Source organism: Corvus moneduloides, chromosome 20, assembly GCF_009650955.1.
Source record: "Corvus moneduloides isolate bCorMon1 chromosome 20, bCorMon1.pri, whole genome shotgun sequence".
NCBI classification, from domain to species: domain Eukaryota; kingdom Metazoa; phylum Chordata; class Aves; order Passeriformes; family Corvidae; genus Corvus; species Corvus moneduloides.
Genome location: NC_045495.1, coordinates 8,367,996 through 8,389,237, shown reverse-complemented (window position 1 = coordinate 8,389,237; position 21,242 = coordinate 8,367,996). Strand labels below are relative to the sequence as shown.

Sequence of the window (21,242 nt, the reverse complement as noted above, 5' to 3'; positions counted from 1 at the left end):
GCTGGGTTGGCTTGGGCCCCTCCGGGCCAAGGTGTAAGGTCTCGCGGTGTGTTCTGGTATTGTTGAACACTCCAGAAGAGAAGAAGAAGAAACCGGAGTCCCAGGAAAACAAAGGAGTTTAACTCTCTGTCTGTGTCTTCCAATAAAAGGAGCCAAGAGCCGGGAAAAGCAGGAGGGTGCTTGCCTCCACTCTGCAGCAGCAGCAATCCCTCTGTCCTTGGAGCACAAACTGCTTTGAAAAGTTCGTCTGGCTTTTTTTCTTTCTCTCGCACCCAGTTTTAAAGACACAGAAAGGCACAGGAATCATGTCTGGGCCTAGAGTGGTGATAGGGGATACACATCATAAAGTCACCCCAAGACAGTGATGGAGAAAGGAGGATTCTTTTCTGCCTTTGAAATAGCCAGTTCTGCAAGTTTTGAGCCTGTGCAGTTGAAGGATTATAACTGCTCCTATCATTTTGGCTGGTGCTTGAATGGATAAATGGCTGCACACCTTTGGATTACAAAAGATTTACAGTGCCATCAACAAGTAACTTCCATGAAATCCCTGTGTAAAGAGCTCTCAGGCTAAGCCCTTCATAAAACCTTGCAGCATGGTGGACAGGGTTGCCCAGTGGTCACCTTCTGTGCGTGCCATGTGGCTTCTATGCTCTTTTGACCAGCACCAGGAAATTCTCCAGCCAGCAGATACATGCATGTGTGATACATGCCCGGTTTTTATTCAGGGGTGCTTTGGAGCTGCTGGGGGATCCACCTCCCTTCTGCAACACCTAATTTCTTTTTCCTGTCCTTGATCTTTGCATTTCTGTCTTCCAGGAGGTTTTGTCTGGCAGTCACAGCAGACTTGTCCTGCCTCAGCATAAGGCAGGCCACAGTTTGCATCCCTTTGTAGCAGAGTGACTGATCTTTTCCTCATGTCATGCTCCTCTGAGCTGTGGTGCTGCTGTGTTCTAGCACTGCAAAGCTTGTGTTGTTCGGTGTTTGCTGGGGGAGGGTGAGCAGGGGGGAAAACAGAACCCAGGAGTCAGGGTGGTATTGAGGCCACATAAGCCTCATTATCTATCTTTATACTTGGGGGTGGGGGGAAGTTACGAGCCACTGTTATGTGCCAGTGGTGTTTGGTCATTCATGAGGCTTCACTTCATGACCGAAGATCACTTGACTGAAGCCCTGTGCCCAGCTGAGGCCCAGCGTATCTCAGTGGCTGAGCACAGGCAGGAGGGTTGGGTGATGAAGGCATTTTGTTTTGCAGTTGTTTTCCTTGTGACAGACGTTTATTTTAAAGTTACACTCAATCCTTCTGGCAGCTTCTGCATCACATCCCTGATTTGGTGGTTGGCCAGCACGTATGATATGAATCCTCTCCCTTGTACTTTAGGCTTGTTTGGTTCCTGTTACAGGTGGGAAGTTCAAGACCCTGACCCAGAATGAGTATAGGTGCCACGTTTTCCTTGTGAGAGGCCAGGCTGACTGCAGTTCACGTATCAGAATGGCTCCCTGCCATGATTTCACACCCTGTAGGAGAGATTTAAAATTCATTTGTCTGTTATGTTATTTGTGAACGTACAAGCCAAATAGTACTTCTTTCCCATATCCTGTACTGTACAGACTTCTTGTTGGCCTGAGGTTTTGACATCGGATATCCAAAAAATAGGTACAGAGAGCAGCTCCCTTTTCTCAAAAATGAACAGTTGTGTACATGCCCTCTCAGCAGTCAGATCCTATGCAATGAAGTGGGAGCCCTGTGACAAAAGAACTGGGCTGCTTATTTAATTACTACAGTATATAATCAACTTTCTGTTTTGAGGAGTATCTCATTGGCTTATAAGAGATCTTTCCAGATTCCTTGCACTTATGGGGTTTTGGGGGGTTGTTAGGGGTTTTTTGGTTTGGTTTGGTTTTGTTTTGTTTGGTGGGATTTTTGTGTCTTTCTGGTTTTGGTTTTTGTTTGTTGCTGTACCACATTGAAGTGCGATAAGGAACTTCAGGCCTGATTTGGGAGACAATAGTCCCAGCCCTGAAGTGCTTATGCAGATCACTGAGACTTGTCTTAGCATGCAGTTTTGATGAGGAGATAAATGTAATTTGGAAAGGAGGTTTCCATGAGCAACGTATTTACTAAAAAGTGTATTTGGAATGTTTTTATTATGTGGTGTGCTGGTCGTGGCTGGGATATGATTAATGTTCTGCACAGCAGCCAGTACAGGACCATGTTTCAGATTTCTGCTGGAAACAGTGATGGTAACTCAGGGATGTTTTCATTACTTCTGAGCAGTGTTTGCACAGAGCCAAGGCCTTTTCTGCTCCTCACCCCACCACTGAGGAGGCTGGGGGTACACAAGGAGTTGGGAGGGACACAGCTGGGACAACTGAGCCCAACTGACCCCAGGGCCATCGCAGATGGCATGGTGTCATGCTCAGCATACAGAGCCAGGGGAAGAAGGGAGGGGTGGACATTCAGAGTGATGGCATGTGTTTTTCCAAGTCACCATTACATGGGATGGAACCCTGCTGTCCTGGTGATGCCCGAACATCTGCCTGCCATGGGAAGTGGGAATGAATTCCTTGGTTTGCTTTGCTTTGCTTGTCTGTGTGGCTTTTGCTTTCACTATTAAACTGTCTTTATCCCAGCCCACAAATTTTCTCTTCTACTCTTCCAGTTCCCTTCCCCATCCCACTGTGGGGGGAGGAGGCAAGCAGCTGCGTGGGGCTGAGTTGCTGTCCAGGGTTAAACCATGACACATGGGGTTTTGATGAAAAATTGTTAATCCTCAAGCTTGTTGTGAGTTTTAACTTGTTAGCTTATGCAAACAGGCTAGTTCAGAGAAGAGTAAAATCATGTCCCTTTACCTTGCTGAACTGAGATACAAAAAAAAGCTTCAAGAGCCTTTGCATGTGCAATAATCTTCTTATTGTTAGTGTCTCAAGTAAGTTAAGTCCCCAGTTTCTGACGCAAGCACTTTTGACTTCCTGGGTTTGTTGGAAAAGCTCCACTTTGGGCCCAGGCAGCACTGTGGGTGCAGGCAGAGACATGCACCCAGTGAGCCAGGCAAGGAAGCTGCATTCCACTCTTTTGCGACTTCCCCAGGGCTGTGTTTGCTCCTTCAGCAGCACAAGTTTGCAGTTGGAGAAAACTGAAGATGAACATCTAACAGTGGTTAAATCCAGCAAAACTGCAGGAAGTACACTGGCATGTGAGCTTCAGCAGATTAACTTCTGTTTTGTATCGCTATCTCTGGCTCTGCAGCTTTTGTGCCGGAGCGCGAGGTGTTGCGATCTCTAAAAAGTGTCTCCAAAGCGAAGCTGCTCAGCAGAATCAGCTGCATACGCTCACACACACGTGCACACACAAACGCATGCATAGCTTCAGTAATATGGGTCGATGGCGAAGAGGCGGGAAGGATCTTTGCACACATTTCCACAGGAGCAGTTTATTGTTTCTACAACGTGAAGCGTTCTAGAGGCAAAGACGAGAACAATGCAGAGCTCAGGTTTAAGTACGGGAGTGGAGCAAGTGCCAGAAACCAATGATCTGATGGCACGGGGGCGGTACAAAGGTGGGACTAGGGAATGGGGACCAATGGGGAAGCTCTGGGGAAGTGGTGAGGGGCAAAGGCCAATGGGGGGAACCTGGAGTGGAGAACTTTCTAGGGTATGGAACATGTAAGGTAGCGAGGGGATGGGGCAGCCAGCGGCCAGCCAGGGGAGCAGAACTGGGGTGCATTAATATAGCAGGGGAAAGCATTCTGGGGGAAGCCTTTCTGGTCACCCAAGCCTCGGGAGGATTTTCTGGTACCAGGGACTGTCTCACAAGCGGACTCTCTTTGTCCCTTGTACCGTAGGCCCACCGGCCTCCACAGTTTTGTTCTTACCTTGAAAGCTATATAGTTTCTTATTGAAGTGCTTCCCAGGCCACGTTGCATACAAAGGTGCATCAAACAATCTCTTGAGCTTTCTGCATTTTCAGAGTCATGGAACTCTGTTTTCAGCTTTCAGCAAGTTTTCTTGGTAGCTGGGATGAGAAGTGTGGTTAACACAGGAATGTCCTTCCCCATCCTGTGGCCCTGTGGTGTGATCACACTGCACTTGCAGCATTAGCTACCTGGCTCCATCCCAAGTATTACTCTTGTGAGCTTGTATTTGGGGATGAGGGTGAGCTTTACAAACAAAAGGCCCGGAGAAGTTCCCTCAAGCATTGCTGCATCAGAAGAGGACTGGGGCAAGGTGCCTGGCTGCCATCACCGCTGCGAGTGGCTCGGGAGTCTGCTGCCAGGTGATCTGGTCCAAGGGACCCAGACTGCTGGGTCTGGGACTCTGTGTTCAGCCTTTACTGTGATGCCTATGCTGTTTTGTGGGCTTGGTTTTGGGGATGGGTAGAATTTGTTGGTTCTTTTATTTTTCTCCACATTGTCAAATCAGAAGAGTTTCGATACCTCCAAATCTTTCATCAAAAGACAGTTTTTAATCCATAAATTAAACCAACTCTCCTTTCCAAAATATTTCTCAACAAGGAATTTGCTGCCTACTACAATGAATCCAGTTATATTGATGGGATTTTCAAAGGTCTGAGATCAGTGTGAGCCCTTACTGGTCAAGTCTGCAGTCAGGCAGCCTGTCCTCCCTGTCCTCTGAAACTGGAGAACCTGGTGGGAAACTCTCTTGTTACCTAGTAGAGCTAATCAATTAATTAGCAGGGGATAAAGTACACCAAACAATCTGCTATGCCAGATGGATGCTTCAGTGTTAATTTATGTTCTCAAAATAACTGGACATAGATGTGCTCAGCACCATGGCCTAGATCTTGCTTTTGTTGAATTCAGTGCTAAAAATGATGTTGGCTTTAGTGATCCAAGTGCTTATTTCTTCAAGAAAAATGTGTTTTGGCATCAAACTGTAAAAGTAAAAATGAAATTAATAAAAGCTGTCCAGAGCAGTGGACTTTACCTTCTTACACAGGGGCACATGGGTGAAAAATTGAAGTTTTGTTTTTATCTCCCTGGAGCATTTCTATTATCTGAATGCCAAGAAATGAGTAATTTGGTTTGGTTTTTTTTTTTCTGCTTTGTTCCTATGAATAACTTCTTATGTGTCTTCCTAAGAGAGTTGGAACTAAAGCCTAGTCCTGGAAAAGTTAAGCTGTATGTTGCTTTCTCTTTGAAAGCCTCATGAAGGAGACCAAAAGAAAAAAGCAGTTAAGTTAGAAAAAGTCGTGGTGATGGCTTATTCTACCACATTTAATTTTAAATAAAGAAGGCGTACTACAAATTTCCTTTCATATTTTTCTTCTTTCTTTTGTTTTGTTGGGGTTTTTCTCTTTTCCATTCAGCTTCTCATACCTAGCAGTTGATGTGCCCAACAGATCTTCGTGAACTACCTGTTAGAGAACCACAGAGCTCACTGACAATCTGCAGTCAGGCTTCAGTGGGATACTGAAGGCTATTCCTGCTGGCTGGAGGGTGAATATCGCCCACCATCTTTGTGTTGTGGGGAGAACTTGCAAGTGAGAGTTTGGGGGAGTGCTGGATCGTATCAACAGTTCGCCCACATTTTGTAAAAGGCAGGGGATTTGTTCTGTCATGCTCATGCAAGGAGCCAGGTGTTTACTAAAGGTATTATTTGTAAAGCTGGAGAAGAGACAGGCCCTGGAGGATGGAAGAAATTTGAATTTTTCTGCTTTTGTCTTTTTCATTGAAATTCAAAATATTGATGATATTTATGATATACCAGTTTTTAACAATGAAAATAAGCTTTCTACACTGACCTTTATCTGTGTCGAGATGAATTTTTCATAGTTATCTACAGGATAAATTGTGTAATCAAAAAGCCAATTCAAATCTCCATTAGTATGCTTTAAAAATAAAGCACTATTTGGTATGCACAGACTGACCTCACAAGCTTCAATTCTATTTTCAGGGTTTAACCAAAACACTGAATTACTTTTACCTTTGTGATACTGTGAGGATTATTTTTAATTAAGTAAAGTGTTTTAACATGCTCTAATTGGTTTTTCAGCAAATGTGTCTAACACTTGAGAGAAGGGCTGGTTCTAGGAACAAGACAATGCTGTCTTGCCTCATTCTTCTGACAGTTGGGTAAATATTCCTTGAGGATCACAGAGGGAGAGGTTATTGATGACTTACCTCTTATTACAGCCATGTGCAAATCCCAGAATACTTGTGCACAAACCGCAGGGAGGAGATGATGTGTACAGGTTAAATGCTTTGATCCTCACTTGTGCTGTAGGACCAGCTTATTCCCACAGTAAACAGTGTAAAAAGCAAAGGCTGAATCTGAGCAAGTGTGGTGGATTCACCTTGGCTGACACAAAGTACCCATCTAGCCGCTCTATTGCTCGCCTTCCCAGCTGCACAGGGGAGAGAAAATAAGGTGGAAAACAATTCATAGGTTGAGATAAGGCAGTTTACTAAAGCGAAAGTTTGCATGTGCACAAGCAAAGAGTAAAATCAGTTTTATTCCCTCCTTTGCATCAGCAAGCGTTTTCTGGCCACTTCCGGGGAAGCAGGGCTTCAGCACACGTGGTGGTAGCTTGGAAAGACAAATGTCTTAAATAATCAGTGCCCCCCCTTCCTCCTCCTTTACTTAGCTCTTATATCTGAGCTAATGTCATATGGTCTGGAATATCCCTTTGGTTCATTTGGGTCAGCTGGCCTGGTTGTGTCGCCTCCAGGATCTTGCCCAGCCACAGCTCCTTCTTGGGGGGGACTGTTGAGGAGACAGTGCTGATGCTGTGCCAGTGCTGCTCAGCAGCAGCCAAAACACTGCTGTGTCATCAAGACCTGTCCACCTCCCAGTGCAAAGAAAGCACAGCACTATGAGGGCTGCTGTGGGAAAATGAGCTCCATCTCAGCCAGACCTAATACAGCAAGTCATTAGCTCAACTCATTCCCTGATGTACTTTCAGCCTACTTTTAAGGTTATACTGAAGCCTAAATATGCATTTCCCTGAAAAAACATGCCATAAATAAGAAACTATTTCTTCACCAAAACAACACCAGAAGTTCTGTACTTTTTAAAACAAGGCAATGGATGAACTTAAGTGAGGTCAAAGCTACAGTGAGGTCAAAGCAGAACAACTTGTACCTGACTCTTCCTGCCAGTGCAGTCTGGCATGGTCCAGAAGGTGGGTGTGGGCCATACAGTGACTGAGCTCCCTTCATGGGGTGTGTTCCAATGTAAGGGGTTGGACCAGAGCACAGTGCTTGGCCCTTTCCTTACCAGAGTACATGATGCAGAGTGTGGTGAGGAAAGCTAGGTTTTCTTAGCACGGTCCAGCTCTTAGGAGACTTGAAAGGAGGATCCTTGGCTCTTCCCATAGGCTTGATGTTAGTCTAGAAGATGGGATAAAACTGTCATGGTTTAGGAATGGTATTTCCCAATGTAGTGCTCCCACTGAGACTCTTCAAACCATGCTGCCACTGGCTCGCTCACTCCCTTCTTCACTGTGACTGAATGGAGAGGAGAATTGGAGGCATGAAAGGTCAAGATCACAGGTTGAGATAAGAACAATTTACTGGAAACAGCAATAAGAAAATGAATAGTAACAGCAACAATACTAGTGACAGAGGTGTCATGGTTTGACACTGGCCCAGCACCAGGCACCCACGAGAGCCGCTCGCTCACCCTCCCCTGCCACAGCTGGGCAGAGGAGGGAAAAGGAAAAAAAATAACGAACGCTTCATGAGCGAGATAAGGACCGAGAAAACCACTTCAAGGGTGAAACAGGCTCAACTTAAATCAGAGGAGGATAATGAGAAGTAAAATACGCCCTTGGAACACCTTCCCCCCCGGCCCTTCCCTCCTTCCCCCGACAGCGCAGGGAGACAGGGCACGGGGGTCTGGTCAGTTCATCACCGAGACTTCCTTCTGCTGCTCCGGGAGAGGAGTCCTTCCCCTGTGAGGCCGCAGGGTCCCTCCCACGGGAGACAGTTCTCCGTGAACTTCTCCAGCGTGGGCCCGCTCTCAGGAGCAGCAGCCACAGGGCCCTGCTGCAGCGTGAGCCCCTCCCACGGGCACACAGCCCCCCAAAACTGCTGCAGCGTGAGCCCCTCCCACGGGCACACAGCCCCCCAAAACTGCTGCAGCGTGAGCCCCTCCCACGGGCACACAGCCCCCCAAAACTGCTGCAGCGTGAGCCCCTCCCACGGGCACACAGCCCCCCAAAACTGCTGCAGCGTGAGCCCCTCCCACGGGCACACAGCCCCCCAAAACTGCTGCAGCGTGAGCCCCTCCCACGGGCACACAGCCCCCCAAAACTGCTGCAGCGTGAGCCCCTCCCACGGGCACACAGCCCCCCAAAACTGCTGCAGCGTGAGCCCCTCCCACGGGCACACAGCCCCCCAAAACTGCTGCAGCGTGAGCCCCTCCCACGGGCACACAGCCCCCCAAAACTGCTGCAGCGTGAGCCCCTCCCACGGGCACACAGCCCCCCAAAACTGCTGCAGCGTGAGCCCCTCCCACGGGCACACAGCCCCCCAAAACTGCTGCAGCGTGAGCCCCTCCCACGGGCACACAGCCCCCCAAAACTGCTGCAGCGTGGGTCTCTCTTCCACGGGGTGCAGCCCTCCAAGGCCAGGCTGCTCCAGCCTGGGAGCGGGGCCCTCTCTCTCCACCAGGTCTCCCACTGGATCCCAGCCTCCTCCAGGCATCCCCCCGCTCTGGCACAAGCACCTCCCCCAGGGGCTGCGGGTGGATCTCTGCATCCCACGTAGACCCAGGGGCTGCAGGGCACAGCTGCTCCACCATGGGCTGCACCACGGCCTGCAGAGGAATCGGCTCCAGCGCCTGGAGCACCTCCTCCCCCTCCTTCTGCACTGACCTTGGTGTCTCCATGTTGTTGTTCCTCACATGTTCTCACCTCCTCTGCCTAGAATCCAAGATCTTGTGACTTTGTTTTGATATTCTTCTTAAATATGTCATCACAGAGATGTTACCAACCTCTCTCATTGGCCCAGTTCTGGCCAGCAGCATGTCCATCTTCAGAGCCATCAGCTCTGCTGGACATGCACCTGCTTCCAGCAGCTTCTCACAGCTTTGTGGCCCCCCTGCTACCCAAAACCAGGCTGTGCCAAACCAATACACAGAGTACAACAGAGGCAAATTATTCATGTGGAAAACCCCCAAAACCAGACAATAAACAACCGATTCCTCTGCCACAAGACTCTTTTCCCCCCCCACACACCCCAGCAATGATATGGGATGGTATAGAATAACTTTGAGTCCTGGCCATGCCCCCTCCTGGCTACTGCAAAAATGGACCCTATCCTGGCCAGAACAAGGACAAACTTCCTGAGGAAGGGCTTAATCCAAGGAGATTTGAAGGTGCTGGAAAAAGGAGACTACACAGCAATAGACAAAAGTGTGACAAAATCTGGGAAAATGAGACATGTTCATTTACTCTAGCAGTTGTGATGGGATTTTCTTCCCCTTCAAAGTAAGCATTAAGATTTGCAGAGAGCATGAAGGTCTGGGTCAGAGCTGAGCCATAGCCAGGCACTTGGGTACTGAAATCTACGCTTTCTTCATTACTTCCAAAAATTAGAGTTGGCTTTAGGTTATCCTACCCCTCATCTCTTGCTTGCTGCAGGGTTTTCCTTTTCTTCTATCCTGCTTCCCATTGGCTTTTAATCTGTCTCCCAGTCTGATTGGCAGTAAGGTGTAGGGCTGAGATGCGACCACTGTTTTTTGCATCCCATGCATCTCAACAGACTGAGAGAGAACTGCTGAAATATAGGATGAGGTTTCCAAAAGGGATGCCTTCAATTGTCTGGTTAACAAGCACCATTTCAGGGAAGGAGAAGAAGGGGATAAGGATCTGTTTGTGATCAAGAGTTTTCCATGTTGGCCTGCTCCTATTTTGCTTGCAAGTGGGAAGTCTACCCTCAGCTGACGAATCTATGTTCAGGGTCTACTGAATATGATCCTCTCCCTCCATGAGAGCCAGACATTTAAGCAGAGTATACAACTAGGTGGTGTCTTAACTTTATGGTTAGTAGCTCCCAAAAACTGCAAAGAAGGTAAAGAAAGCTTATGTTCATCATTTGTTTTGCAGCGCAGAGTGAAGGATAGGTGAGAGATGTTGACATTAATATTTTGAGGGGTAGGGTTGGAATTGGTGTTTATAGCTACCTAGTGCCAACTTGCTTGATGAAAACTGTGTAAGATTTCCAAGAGCATCAGGAAACCCAGAGTAATGCTGGAAGAGGGAAAGGAAGCCAGCTGCTTTTTTATAGATCAAATTGCAAGAAAACTTGAGTTACTGTGCTGTTGTATTTATTACCAGTGACAGTGGGGTGGTGTGAAGTGTAAGCAGACAGATGCATCGCAAATGATGGCTGGAAGTCTCTTTTGGTATACAGACTAACTGACTGAGTGCCATCTAGATAATTTTAAGAAATGATCCCTTCCCTTTGCTAGGGTATTATGTTCTCTGTCTCCCAGACCAAGCAGTCTATAGCAGTTATGCGTAATGCACAATCCTTCAAAGCAGTGTGGAGCCTTTTGATCTGCTGCACCACAGAGCCTGCAGACTGTGCAAGGGGAAAACAGGCTGTGTGCATCGAAACACAGAGCAGTTTATGGTGTTCCTATCAGAGTGTATTAGAGTACAGCTTTTAGAAGTGCCCCAATAAAAACAAATACTGTTTTTGAGACATAATCACTGACTGTAGCAACATTGCTTAAATGTGTAACAACATATCTGGGGGGGGGGGGGGGGGGGCGTAAGAATTACATGGCTCATTCACTACACAGGTAGGAAAAATTGCTCTCCTTATGTGTTTCCTCTGTGGCTCAGCTGGGTTATTGTCATAAATAAATAATTTTCTACCAAAAAGGAGCCATTTTCCCCTATTGTAACTTTAAATACTGATTTGGAGGTGGAAGGGCAGCACTGAGATGCCTGTGGCTCTGTCGTGCCCATGATTTCTCCCAGCACAGGAGGGAGAGTCCCTGGCATAGTCTGGAGTGTAACATCCCCTCTGCTCCCAGCAGCAGCCTGGGGGGTGGTGCCAGCCTCTGCTGCTGCTCTCTAAGATGTGTCCACCAGCAAAAAGTGAGACACTTCTAGCATTCCCTGGGATGGGAACTTGGACTCCTGCTTTTTCTCTTTTTTTTTCAATTTTTACTTCCTCAGGAGTAGATGTACTTAGCGGAAACAAACCTGTGAGAGATTGGAGGTGTCTGTGCAGCCCTCTTGGAGGGAGCAGCCGCCTTGGCACAAGGAAGTTGTCTGGACTGAATGGAGAAATGGTGGTGGCAACAAGCTGGGCTTTGTCTTTAGGTTATAAACAAGGACTCGCAAGTACGTTGTAAAGGGGAGAGCTTGGGTTAGTCTTTGAGCTGAGGCTTGGTTTCTGCAGTTTAGTTTCAGTGCTGCCACAGCTGCTTCACAGGTTTCAAGAGCAACAGCCCTTCTTTAGGCAGTGAAAACCTTCTTGAAGCCAAGTATTGGTATTTTTGGCCTTAATTTCTCTGACTCCTTTTCCTATCTGCAAAGCGGAAAAATGTGCTTTTATCTTTACCCTTTCCTGCTGAGTCTGGCTAGATAAGAAGGTTGCTAGTGGTAAAGTCATGGCTTTGTATACATGTGGGACACTTTGCCAGGCTGTGATCCTCCAGCCTTAGAGCATCAACAGTAAGCCAAGCCAAGAAGGCAGCTGCCTTCAGCACAGGGTTCTTGCAGTGCTGCTGCTGTCCCTGGTCGTTTAGATTTATTTGTGTGTTTTCCCCTTCTTTCTAATTATGCCGATACTGCTCAGCAGCTGTAGTCTGAGGAGAGGGGTAAGTGCTGGCTCTGCAGCTGACACCCGCCTGGTGCCTTGGCTGTGTGTCAGCAAAGGCCTGGTGCTAGCTGGGGTAGAGCTTGCCTTCAGTTGACCAAAAGGTTGTTTGGAGTTACCCACTAGATAACACCCTGAAAGTGCACCAGAAATGGAAACAAAACAAACAAACAAACAAAACAAAACAAAAAAAAAAGAAGAAGAAGAAAAGTATTTACCTGGTTTCTGTGGCAGGAACTACCTGGCAAATGACCAAGAATTTGTGAGGAGGGCTTCCCTGAGGATTGGGATCTGCCGTAGTGAAAAGCCTCCCCCCAGATGAATGCTTGGGCAGTTCTGGGTAGGTGATACTGTCCTGACTCCTGGTCCTAAATTGCCTGTTGTGTGCCTGTATGTGTTCTGTAGTTTTCCCACATCTGTTTCCAAGAAATTCTGGATGTGCTGGTTTCACAGGAACCTGCTAGGTGTCCAGTCTGGGGGAGCATCAGAAGATGGTCTTGGGAACTTTTCTTGTTGAGAGTCCTTCGTCCTTCATCTCCTGAGACCCAGCTCCAGTGTGATATTGGCACTAAAAGAGACCTGGACTGAGTGATGAAATAGTCTTTTGGACCTTAGGGTATAAATTTCAGAATTCATTTAACAATTTATCACTCTTCTGATTCTGCAGTAAAGCCTGCTTTGTTTTTTAAATAGACAAAAAAATAATGTCTCATGACTCTGTTTCCATGGGTCACTGTCCCAATTCAGGAGCTCTTGAATTTACTTGATAGCCGCTTCCCATTTCCATTTCCAGTGGTCGGAGTGCAGCATCATGGTAAGAGCATTGTACTCTGTGGAGCAGATATGAGAGTGAAGGGGTGGGATGTCTGAGTTGAGCTCAGATGTGGCATCTAGAATAATGTTAAACCTGACTCTGATCTGGTCTCTGGAAGTAGGTTTTATGCCTGTTTTCATGTGTGAAGATGAAAGTGATGAAGTTAAGGACAATTTACACCTGTTTGCTTCAGGGAGATGTGAAGATCTATTTGTAAAATCCTTTCACGTACAGTGCATGTCCTGAATTGCTGAGTGTCAGGAAGTGATGGGAAACAGGCTGGTGAAAGGCCTGGTGCATGATGCTGCATTGTTGTTGGGGAAGGGGGGGGAAGGGGGGGAGGGCGAGGTGTCGGCATTTGGAGCCCCATTTTTCCCTGGCAGCAACAGACACAAATTATTCCCTGCTCTGGTGATTGCAGGCTATTTGCCAGCATAGAGCTTTGTACTGAAATCTTTGGGCTGGCATGCAGTAATTGGTCGGGTTTTAATTTGTTTCCTTTTTTTAAACAGTACTTCAAATGGTGCAGCTTTGCCATGGGGTTATAATTACATAAGCCATAGAAATGTACTTCAATGGCCAGTAAAATGACGTTGTTTTTCCCAGTAGTTTAAGCTTGCCATTTATTAAGTTGCTGAAGGAATATAATTGAAATTCATTGGGGAGTTTAATTTTATCAAACCCTCTATAGTTTCCTGCTTTTTCTTTGTCTCTGTGCATTTGGGTTGCCTGCAAATGGCTCATTCACTTTCATAAAGGAGTTAGCACAACTGTGCAGCTGTGTAAGGAGCCAGCCCCTGGTCCCCGCCCCATGCTTCTCAGCATGCCCAAGTATTGACATAAACATGTGCAGAAGTGGCCTTTAAGTATTTCAGTTAGTAGAGAAGTTTTATATTTTTATTAATTTTACTGCAGTCCTTTATTCTACTTTGAGCATAAACAGACACCTGAGGTCTAATATAGTCCAGAAGATTTTAATGACTGCTCTGGGGATGCTCCTGTCATGCTGACTGTTGCTGGGAGATGGCTGCTGCCCTGCAGCCCTGTCAGGCTTTATGGTCAGCAAGAAACTTGGTTTTTATTGCTTTAGGACCTTTCAGCTCTGTAGTGCACAGTTCCCAAATGGGAGGCTTGCCTGCTGGTTCTGTAGGTGTCGGGTTGATCTGGGGTCTGCCCCCAGCTTAGTGTGGAGGGCTTAGCCAAAAAACAGTGCTTTGCACTGCAGAGTCCTCTACAAGGAGTGCTTGGTCCCCTGCTACATCTCCCTTTCCTGCACAGCCCTGGGTTCTTCTCTGTGTGTCCCACAAGACCCTGCACTAGGTCCCCCTGTCAGCCCCTGTGATTTACCTTTCTTCCCAACATGCAAGTTGTGAGCCCAAATGATTCTTTCTGGCACTCTGAGAGGGAGGAGTCAGGGGACTTGTGCTTCTTAGATGTGGCAGGCGTCCTCCACCGGGATTTCTATAACCAGTAAATCCGGGGAGGAGTTAAAGCACTGCTTGTCTGATCTGAAGACATGAACTAGCAAGAACCTTCTCCACCAGCTCCTGCTCTGCGGAAAATCCTGTCTCGACATTACAGCCTGAATGGAGATCTGCCGTCTGTCACTGTGTGGCTGTCCAGGATTTTAGGTGTGGTGGCTCTGGTGCTGTCCAGGACGTTAGTGTGCTCCTTGTGCGTGCTACCTTATCTACAGCAGCTCAGTATGCGCTCGCCGCTATCCCCATGGAAACGCAGCTACTCTCTTTTCTATGCATGATAGTGCCTAACCTGGATTTTCATGCTTTTGGCAGTCTTGTTCCTTAAACCAGTGACTTTAGCTGTGAAAGGTGAGCATGTGGGGAAGGACTTGGTTATCAAGATCTGGGCTCTTGCTTTAATTCTTTCACTAATGGGCTTCAGGTACTCAGTTTTCACTCTGACTCCTTGCAAGCGGGGAGGGCAGAAGGGTGAACACTGTCAACGGGTTCAGTTCTGCTCCACAGTCTGAGTTGCAGGCTTGGGGGAAGGGTTACTGTGTTACCATGTGGGTTTTTTTGCATAAGTTGGACTTTTGAGTGATGATAAGAATTATTCTCTGGTTTGACTGAATTGGTCCTCGCTGCTTTCCTCATTTCCTCTGCAATTCCTCACTTGAAAAGAACAGGCTGACGGGCTGTTAGCATGGGCTGAGCCCAGCAGGACATACATGCTTCTCTGCAGTGTGATCTCTCTGCCTTTTCTTTTAATTAAACTTCAGCATCTTCTGATTGTTTCCTAGTGATTGTACTCCACTTTGGTGAACCCATCCTTGACAAGGCTCAGCCTGCAGTTTGCACCAGAGCTTCTGTGCTTTTTGGCAGTGTCACAATGCCAGTCCTTCTCAAACTTTTTTCTGAGGCAGATGTGAAAGGGAGCTCACAGAGCAGAGACTGGCCTAAGATCACACAAGAAAACCTAGAATAATACTGCAGGCAGCTTTGAATTCTCAATTTTGATCTGTAAAACATGTCAGGGGAAGTATCTTCCTTGAGTCTTGTAAAGGTAAGTGCATCAGGGGCAGTTCAGAGAATTAAGGTATTTCAGTTCTGATGACCATATAAACACACTGTATTTCAGGCTTGGGGATGCTACACAATCCCCAGATTCTTGTCACCTCAAAAGACCCAACTGCTGTGTGTCTGCTGTAGCTGTAATTAGAGTAAGGTGGATTTTAGGAATATGTTTTGTTTGAGGCTACTGCTTTAAGCAAAACTGTCTTCTGGGCCTGTGCAGAGCAGAGAGGAAATTTGGAGGGGGATATGCAATACCTTGAAGTTTTCTGCTTACTTAGTAACTTAGGCTTGATTTCCACATTTGAGATGTAGGAAAAAACTGAATTCAATACTCGGCGATGGTTGGGGGTGGAGGGAAGGGCTTGTTAAGCAACCTTTTTCTCTGTAAAGTAAGATCTCCGTGTCAGTTACAGGGAGATTTGTTGCACCATTTAGAATAATGCTACAGTTAAATCATGCTTATGATGAGCCCTGGGATGTCAGGGACATGAACACAGTGAAGCTGTTCCTCTGTTCCATTCTACGCAGGAGGTTATTTGGGAATGTTGATAACCACGGGGATCCCTGGCCACCCATGGCTGGGTTGCAGTGGCTTTGTGCTGTGTGGCTTTATCTACTGGAATGTTTGAAATCAGGAATAAAATTCTAACATGTGAATGTTCAAATTACTGCTATGTTAGCACTGCAACACTGAGCAGGTTGTTTCTACAGAGGTGCTGAGCCATTGCAGCTCCAGCTGCTTGCAACAGGAATTACCAGTAGCTCAGCACTTTGGAAGCTGCTGAAGGACTTGCAAGCAGATGTAGATGACTGCTGCTAGCAGTGAAGTTGAAAACACTGGCCTGAATTTCCATGGCAAAGGAATATAAATTAATAGCAAGAAATTAGGCAGGATGGAGAGAGGGAGAAGTTCATTATAGCCATAAATGTTATGGGAAATTAACTGTTTCTTCATGGCTATTCTTAGAGTAGCAAATCAGCCAGTGTAAACTTGCAGTAGTGTTAAATCATGCATGGTGATTTGATGCTTGGGAGTTGAGTGTGGCTGGCTGGTAGCTTGGTATTGTATTGATCTTATTTGATGGGATTGTTCCAGCCCACTGAATCACAAGCTTTTGCTTCTGATTTACCCCCACGTCCCAGGTCTGGCCAGGACAGGGTTAATTTTTGCAGTAGCCAGGTGGGGGCATGGTCAGCACATGGAGATTATTCTAACACCACCTCACCATTGCAGGGGAGGCGGGAGGGGTCCCCTGGGGGGTCTGGCAGAAGTCAGGTATTGCTGGGCTCTGTGTGGTGACCAAATCACAGGGGGAAGCATTTGCCTCCCTGGTACCCTGTTATTAATGTTGCTGCTGTTACTGTTCATTTCCTTACTTCACTACTGTTTTCAGGAATTTTTTCTTATCTTAGCCCCTGATCTTTACCTTTTGTGCCTCCATTTCTCCTCTCCAGCCCCCTGCAGGGTTGGGGGGGAGGTGTGAGCAAGCAGTGCATGGTTTGAAGTGTTCCAGTGGGAATACTAAATTGGGGAATACCATTCCTAAAATACAACACCCCACCTCCACAATGGCCTAATCCTCTTCTCATTTAAGTTGGTGACAAAATTCTTGTTCTCCATGTACACAATTAAGTTACTAAGAAAGTATCCTTTCTTACCTTTGTGTTACCTGCAAGAACTGTTCTGATTGAGTTTGCAATAGGGAACAGGGAGAGACTCCCAACTTTCGGTCTCTTGTGTCAGACAGGACTTTCCCTGTTGAATTCACCCAGAGCACAGATCTGCAGAAAACATGTTGTTAACCAGGAGTGGGGCAGTTCTGATCTTGCAGGGCAGTGAACCTTTGTCACTGTAAAAAGTAAGAGGGCTTTTTACTTGGAGACTGCCTTGATACTGCCCTGCTCGGACTGTCATGTGTGCCAGCTCCGTGTCAAATATGAGCAAGATGGGGCTAGCAGGAAACCTGGAGTTTTCGAGAGCACTGCCTGCTCCTGGCATACCTGAGGGAGAAAGTGTATAGGTGAGCACTTGGTGATAGAATAGTCTTTGTTCCAAAGCAGCAGTATCCTCAGAAATGCCACAATATATGCCTTATTTTCCTCTTTTTTTGAAAGCTGAGAGGTGGACAGTTGGATGTATTGGGAGCACAAGACAGTGATTCTCAGTGTGAAGGCTAAGTCTGGCACTACAATGAGGTACAATAGAGCATTATAATTTCTACTAAAAAATGCAATAGTTAAATTTTAAAGCCATAATTGAATATACTTGTAAACGCTTATTGCATCTACTGCCATTTTCTCTTCTCTCCTTCTTGTTTGTTTTTTTTGCCCATTGCTCTGCTTTTTGCACACAAGTGCATAATTCTCTCTGCAGGCTTTTTTTTCAGCACATACAGCTGTGAGTTGGCCTGCACATCAGTCTTCTCTTACCTAGGGAAGTACTTCAGCTCATGTAGATCTGTTCCTTCCATCAAGAGAGTCATCCTCTTCAGAGACCTTCAGGTCATTTAAAAGAAAGAAATATCTTCAAGTACTTTTCCAGAATCTTCACTGCTAATTGAATACTCCCTCAAGGAATTATTTGGTAAATGATAAAAACAGTGCTGAGGACATGGAAATGCTCATGGGTGGTCAAGCACAGGAATGGGTTAGTTGTTCTGTGGGGACATACTAGTGTTTGCTCTCTCCCCTCCTTGCTCTTTCAGTAAATTCTTCCTTTCTGGTGTGAGATAAGAACTAGGGCTGTTGAACCAGACTTGGTTCCGGTTGAATATAAACAAGAAGCAGTTTTCTCCACATACACACAGAAACTGGCATCCTGGTTTTGAGTTGTGGGGTAATGCTTCAGGACCCTTCGCCACACCTGTGAAGTCTAGCTGAGCTGCTTCATTTAAAAGGAGCTTTTTTCCTATTTTTTAAATGGCATGTGATTACATTAAAACTTCATCTGTTTTTAGCTACATCAGCATCAAGGCAGTCATTTGATAATCAGAAAACTGTACAAATTTGATAGCATGGCACAACAGCAAATTGCTGCCATTTGGTGGAAGCATAGTGGGGAGCGTTGCTTTCACTGCTGCTACCTCACTTCTGTGCCAGCAATTTTTAAGTTGTTGGGATGGGATGGGATGGGATGGGATGGGATGGGATGGGATGGGATGGAAGCGGTCTGAACACATGAGAGACAATAAAATGACAACAGTCCCTGTGATTAATTGGATATCTTTGTACTTGGTTCTTGTTTAATAATACACCAAGGCTATGCTTCTCTTGCTTCTTCTCTGCGTGTTGAAATTGTCTGATGCTTAAAATATGACCCCTTATGTGTAATCTTGCCTTTGTGTTTGTAACAGGAGTTAAGTTGGTGACAGTATTTGGTCCAAACTGTGGGCTTCTGACCTATGTCTCACCTTTTATTTCTTTTTCTAGCAGCTGAGGCAACTGATATTATTTAAGTTGGTAATAATATCTGAAGCATGCCTGGAAATATCTGATAAATGGCTTCATTCTTTTGATAAAAGAGTGAGGCAGAGAAAAGTAGAGCACAGTGTAAAGTTTATTAAATGGCAGAGCACGTTTAATCTTCCCACCCCACAAATTGAAGCCAGAATCCAGCATTTGTAATCAACAGTGTCTCCACAGCATCCCTAAAAACTGATTTGTCTTTGCCACAGCAGATTGGTTTTTTCTTTCTCAGATGGACATAATGGGTTGGTTGTTCTTTCTCTTTGGACATCTGAGTAATATGTGCATAAACCCACCTACCTCTGTGCTTCAAAATCATGGAAATCAGCAAGTTGCACAGCTACCCTTTTTGACAGTATGGTAGCATGCTGTAAGTGCTAATATTCATTAATATGCATTGGCAACTGCTTGTGTTTGAAATGAGGTATTCTACAGCTTCCAGTTAAATGACAGATGAACATAAAGAAGTTGCATCTTGAGGGACAGGTATGTGAACACTTAGAGCATGTACATGAGCTTTCATATGCCCACTGTTGAACACTTCTCTCCTTATCACTTTCCCCATGCCTTGCCTTCAGTGCACTTCATTTTATTGAACTTTAAGGATGATTGCAAACTTCATGAGAGCTAAATTGAAGTCTTGATTAGCTAGGTTGTCATAAACTACTACCTGAGTTGTAGCAGCAGAACCAATAATGTGTTACTCAAATTACATATATTTTATATTTTCTGGCTTTTCTCCATGATTTTAGTGCTTTGCCATTTCTATTGGTGATATCATCAATTATCATCTGAAAAATAAAATAAATTGGCTCATTTACTGCTGCTGGGTGAAAGACTTGCCTGTGAATTTACAGTGCTTCCCCACAGCTGGTAAGCTCAGAGGTACCTGAGATGTTGATGTGGTTTTTTTTGTACTTGGATTTTTCACTGGAAAAAATGGATGGAAAACAGCAGACAGCCCAAAATACTGCATTGAATGCATGTTGAAGCCATAAGCTGCATCGAGGAGTCCCAAGTCCCAGTGCTGCCATTTCCATTAGATTTCTGCTGTTACTTGCAGGTAAAGATCCAGGCTTGTCCTGGCAGTTTGAACAACCACGAGCACCTACGTACACACTTCTACTCCTGTGGCTGTTTCAGTTTTCACTCCAGCTTTCTTGGACATGTTTTTATCTAGGCAGAAATTGAATGTAGTATTTGCCTGTCCCCGTGCTTGAGAGAAAAAAGCCCTTCCAGTCATAGACATAAAGTCAGGGAGGAATGCAGGAGCGAGCACTGCATTCTTATTTTGTGGGGCTGTTTTCTTAGAGTAGAGGAGCTGGCCTTTTCCCAAGGGAACAAGGCTTCCCTTCACATTTACCTCTTGGGAACAAGAGCTCTCTCACACACTAAAGCATCTAAAATGGAATAATACCTTTTTTGACTTTTTTTTTTCCTCACTAAAGCCACAGGACTTTGTTCCAGAGAGCTCAGCACCTGTATGTGCAGTTGCTTTCCCACACTTGAGGTTCTGGTCTATTTGGAATTGATGTCAAAATCTGTGGGTGTGTAGGACAAAGATCAGTCAGGACAATGTCTCCTTTTGGCCCTCAAAAGCCATCTTTGGAGGACTAGCATTGGTGAAACTGCTGTGAGACTGTATTTGTCTCTGAGGTACACAGCTGGAAAGATAAAGCCACTCTAAATGAAGCCTGAAATAAATCTGCATTGTTGTGTCAGGTAGTAAAAGAGAATGCTGGCCTCTGTTGACAAAGCAGATTGGTCTTGTACCACCTGTGTGATCCAAAGGGTAAAGCATGTCCCTTACAAAGCAAAAACGTTTTCTCTTCTTCCTTTGAGGTTCCTTGTCTCTGATGTCTCCTTTTATTGTGGGATTTTTCTAAACAAATACCTTAGAAAAGAGTCCTTGTATGCTGTAAACTGTATAAGTTCTGTCCTCTCCAAAGCCAGCAGAGTAACAGGATAAACCAGTGAGACTGATTTGGCTGATTCCTCATGGTCAATTGTACACGTAGTTCCTAAAGGCTTGACTTTGCAATACTACCCATAAGTGGTGCAGAGAGAGTGCCCTTTCTTGGGAATCCAGCTTTTACTAAATGGCTCATTGGATACAAAGGTTGCAAGACTAGTAAAAGCAGGAAAATTCTGAATCTTGCATTAGTTTTACTGATCTGTCTAGTGGTGCAGATGTGAATTGACACAGAAGGTTGTAAATGGTGTTTATCTGAGACAGAAGTAAATTATTTTCTTAGGAAGATGAGTGAAATTTTCCTTACCTGTCTTGCCTGCTATGGAATGGAATTGCTCATGAGCACGAGCATGAACACGAACATGAGCTGAGGGAAAAGTAACAATACTAGATTCAATCATGTCTTGAAATAAATTTAAAAATAAAACTGTTAGCTTCATACTTATATTTAGCATGTCCATTTAGTCCATCTTGAATATATCAGAAACTGATGCAGAGGAATGAATAAGAAAGCATAGCACAAATTAGTGCAGGATGACATTGTTCCATGTGTAACAGGAGAGCGTTTGGCACCATGAGCTCATTTTGATCTCACTTGTTGTGTCTTCTGCCTCCTACCAGTTTGGAAAAGAGGTGGAGCTGTGCCTGAATGCAATTAA

At 45.6% G+C, this 21,242-nt stretch overlaps 1 protein-coding gene and 1 long non-coding RNA gene across 6 annotated transcripts in view; one reads left to right on the top strand and one right to left on the bottom strand.

Annotated features, from left to right (window-relative positions):
- Positions 1–21,242, top strand: part of CASTOR2 (cytosolic arginine sensor for mTORC1 subunit 2) — a 143,769-nt gene that overhangs the window by 27,143 nt on the left and 95,384 nt on the right. For 4 of the 5 annotated variants that reach the window (XM_032130075.1, XM_032130073.1, XM_032130076.1 and 1 more), the window contains exon 1: positions 14,259–14,441. The exons of the other annotated variant lie outside the window; for it this stretch is intronic. The gene's annotated coding sequence lies outside the window, so the exon portion shown is untranslated. Of the gene's footprint in view, positions 1–14,258; positions 14,442–21,242 lie in introns of those variants that run through there. 5 annotated transcript variants of the gene reach the window in all.
- Positions 5,633–8,875, bottom strand: LOC116454005. Its single transcript, XR_004243985.1, has 3 exons — positions 8,837–8,875; positions 7,237–7,349; positions 5,633–6,364 (listed from the first exon to the last, which is right to left on the bottom strand). It is a non-coding gene; the product is annotated as an uncharacterized LOC116454005 (long non-coding RNA).